The 3878-nt window shown below is 39.4% G+C and overlaps 1 long non-coding RNA gene across 1 annotated transcript; it reads left to right on the top strand.

Annotated features, from left to right (window-relative positions):
* Window positions 1-441: 441 nt before the first annotated feature.
* LOC117471761 lies at window positions 442-2419 on the top strand. Its single transcript, XR_004554809.1, has 3 exons — window positions 442-495; window positions 1961-2008; window positions 2331-2419. It is a non-coding gene; the product is annotated as an uncharacterized LOC117471761 (long non-coding RNA).
* Window positions 2420-3878: the final 1459 nt, after the last annotated feature.

Here is a 3878-nt window from a genome sequence, read left to right as displayed (position 1 = left end):
ACGGCAGGCGAAAAACCTTTTAAAATTCGTGTTTTTCTAGATGGAGATTGGCTAAGCTAACGCAGTATATGCCCCCGACCGTCCACACTCACAACAACGGCCTATACAGACATAAATAAGGCAGCGACTGTATTCACCATGACACAGGCAGTCTGTGGTGTGTACTTGTTTAACTTTTGTCGAGTTTCTGAACATATATAAGGAGCTGTGAGCTCTGAGTGCTCACAGCTAACGGCTGTGTTGTGTTTCTGGATTTCTCATTGAAGATGACGTCACGGCTCCGCCTACACTGCGTTACTATAGTAACTACCCCAGTTCCTAAACTGTAATGGAAGCGCAGCATGAAGTGAGTCGGCCCTGTTAAGGCCCAACGCGGCCAAGCCGTACCGAGCCGTACCGAGTGTGGCCGAGGCCGACCGTGTAGTGGAAATGCGCCATAACTGAGATGACAGAACCGCATTTTTTCCCTTTCCTGTGCCATCCTGCGATGTTATGGTAAGTTTCTTAAATATTAACATATATTAAACACAAACGGTCCCTGAAATACAAAAGTTGATGTGTATTTTTGATTTCCCTGCTACCAACTGTATACGTTGATGATAGATTTGAAAAGCGGTGCAGCCTAGCTAACAGCTAGCTAACAGCTAGCTTAACGGTCACTTTTTAAATATGTTCCCTTGCACTTAAAAGTGTTAGAATATGTCACAAAAGAGGTGACATTTCAAGCTTTGTCTGTATAAGTCAATCGTTATGTATTTAATGATTTTAGCTTGATGTGGTTATAATAGTAATGTTAGCTCTTACCAAAAGTAAGTGGACACATTTTTTCCCTCCTTTTTTTAATTTTTTTTTTTTTTAAATGTGCTTGATTTAAAGATTTGAGAGCCTGGTTGCAAACATCTCCAGTGCCAAAAAGGTCATAGTCGGTTAAGGTCTTCTAAGTCTATTAAAAATAACTTCATCAAGTGTAACGCCCTGAGGGAGGTTTTTTTGTTCAATTGTAAAGCTTATTTGGAAGAAATAAAAATCCCATCTGTGCACTGTACTGTTGCGTCAGGCGGAGCCGTGCCTGGTCGTTACGTTAATTATGTCGGCCAGGAATATCAAAGTGTGAATTATTTAAAGCATGTACAGGAACACACTCAACAAGCACATCTTCCATTAAGACAGCTCTTAAATAGACACGTAATTCACCCGAAAACGTGTTTCTTTATAATAATCAGAGAGAGAGAGCAAGATTAAATAGTGGCAGGTACTTCAGCCGCAGATGCCACTATTTGCTGAGACAACTGCGGCTGCTGAAGGGGTGTTACTCTGGGTGCCGAGCCAAGCGAATGTGTGTGGCAGTTGCCACTTACCTGCCGTGGCAACTGCTTGTGTTTAAACAGTTATTTATCGTGGAAAAGTATTTCCATGTTCTGCTACTCTGTAATTCTACTCAATTACATTTCAGTGGGAAATATTGTACTTTTACAACACTACATTTATTTGACACTTGTAGTTACCTTTTTAGATAATGTTTATATTCATATACATGTACTACTAATTTACTCAGTTCTTTCCAAAATATGCTCTATATTAACAAATCACAACATTAAAAAATCTTGTATATATGTAGATTTTTTATTATAAGAACATTCATTTTTATTCTATGATGCAACCCTTTTACAAAAGGCTTTCTGCACAAAGTACTTTTTCTTTTGATACTTTATTATATTTGGCTAATAACACTTTGGAACTTTACCTTAAGTATTATTTTGAACTTGGGACTATAGCAAGTAATGGAGTATTTATACTTTTACTTTAGTACAGGATCTGAGTACTTTTTCCACCACTGCTTAAGATCCAGTAATGGGTTGCTATATCCTGCACCTCACACCCTGAATTATGTTAATGGCTGCAATAATAGTTGTTATTTACAATACATTTGGATCATTAACACATTTCTCTTTTTCTCTAGGTTTTGAATGTGGAGATGCAAACAGTGTACTGAGACTCAATCTACAAGGTACCAATTACTGAAGCACTATAAATTAAAACACGGCCATTTTGGTCAGAGACACCCATATCCATGCACATACTATGAATGCCCATGCTCTTTCAAAACATGGAATGCTCTTAAAACACATTTAAGTAGATGTCATGTTGAATCTTTACCTGTATTAAGTGCAGAGCTATTTTAATAGATGCACATGTATAAGAAAAGAACCTCAGCTGAAATTCTTTGTTTGGTTTACACCAGTAGATGTCCTGTCCTTTCTGCTATGACACTTGATGGATATTATTAGCTTTAAACAAAACATTTGAACCTGTATCACAATGTGTTGCAGGTAAACGCAGAATTCACCCGCATCACCACCGTTCCGCTGCTGCCTACCTTCATGTCTCAACTGGATCGCCATTCGTCTCAGTTGATGAAAGTTTTCAAAAAGAAGGGGGGAACAGCAGGAGGTGGTGGCGATGTTGCAAAACAACTAGGGTCCTGAGAGTGCATGCGGTCCTGAGAGTGCACCCTCCTCCGAGGCTGCAGCTTCATACTACTCGGAAAACGGGGTATACACATCAAATTCAACGGCGCACACCAACAGGAAACTGCGCAGTATGGCGGCGGCAGGTTGGAACAACAGGTAGGCCTAATGCCCAGCCTGATTTAAAAACACCTGTGTGAAACTGTGTGGGAAATGTTCAGCTTTTGCAACTTGTCGAGGGTAGGCCAGGCCTAGTTGTTGCCCAAACCTGTTTTTCACCTCAATGACTCCCAATGACTTAATATTGTAACTTTCTGAACCGTCATTACAGTAATTTATAGTATCCAAAGAAAGTAATGGGTAAGAGTTATACGCATTTTAATAAGTAGGCCTACGTGTTGTACGATTTTCACGCGGTGGCAAAAAGGGTGAATGTAGTCTTGTCATTTAATTATCAAAATGAAATGTATTTTGCGTTGACCGTACATTACTGTATATTGCCTCTTGGCGACGTGTAGGGTATGATCGGCCCTAAAAACATGATCACAATCTACTCCTAATGACATTGAGCAACACAGTGAATGGCTATGTTAAACATTTTATCTTTGTCTCACTGACATAAAGTGCTCTTGAGTAATTGACAGTGTGTGTGTGTGTGTGTAAGATTATCTTGCCTGAGACCTTGTCTTTGAGTTTGCATCTTGCCTGTATGTTGAAGACTCCCTGTGATGGATCCCTGGTGATTTTGTGAATATGCAAGGCTGTCTGCATGCATGATTAATTTCTTGTGCAAATGTCAGTGTATGGGATTAGAATGTAAATGCAACTGTACGCCAGAAGGCTGCAGCTCATAAGCCACAGTTTACCTTTTAACTTTGCTCTGCTCTTGCACCGGATTGATTCATGTTTCTAAAGTTATTCAGTTGAATAGATTAAAAAAGTATATTATATACAGTGTTTCCCACATAATTTAATTCTATGAATCGGCAAGAAAAGCCAAAGCCCCTTAACCTGGCCCACGCATCCACCCCCCCTCAAATAACAAAATACATGCGAGTTCATGGCTACTGTAGCAGACAACGTTCTTGTTGCTCTCCCAAAAATATAATTGACAATTTAGGCATTTAGCAGACGCCTTATTCCAAAGCGACTTACAATGACAATAACTCGCAACCTTCCGATCATCAGCCCACCTCACTATCCATTAGACCACAACACATTTCCAAGCAGAATTGGGTACCACTTTACAATAAGACTACCCTTATAAAGGATTCATAAAGGGTTTATAATTAGGTTATGAATTAGGTTGTAAACACTTTATTTATCAGAACCATTTATAAACCAGTTCTAACATAGTTTTCATACATCAACACAGGCTCACTATTTGGCAAGATGACTAAGCCTTTGGCT

The sequence above is a fragment of the Trematomus bernacchii genome, unplaced genomic scaffold (assembly GCF_902827165.1).
Source record: "Trematomus bernacchii unplaced genomic scaffold, fTreBer1.1, whole genome shotgun sequence".
In the NCBI taxonomy this organism is placed as follows: domain Eukaryota; kingdom Metazoa; phylum Chordata; class Actinopteri; order Perciformes; family Nototheniidae; genus Trematomus; species Trematomus bernacchii.
The sequence above is the reverse complement of the archived record's forward strand: the minus strand, read 5'-3'. Positions and strand labels throughout refer to the sequence as shown.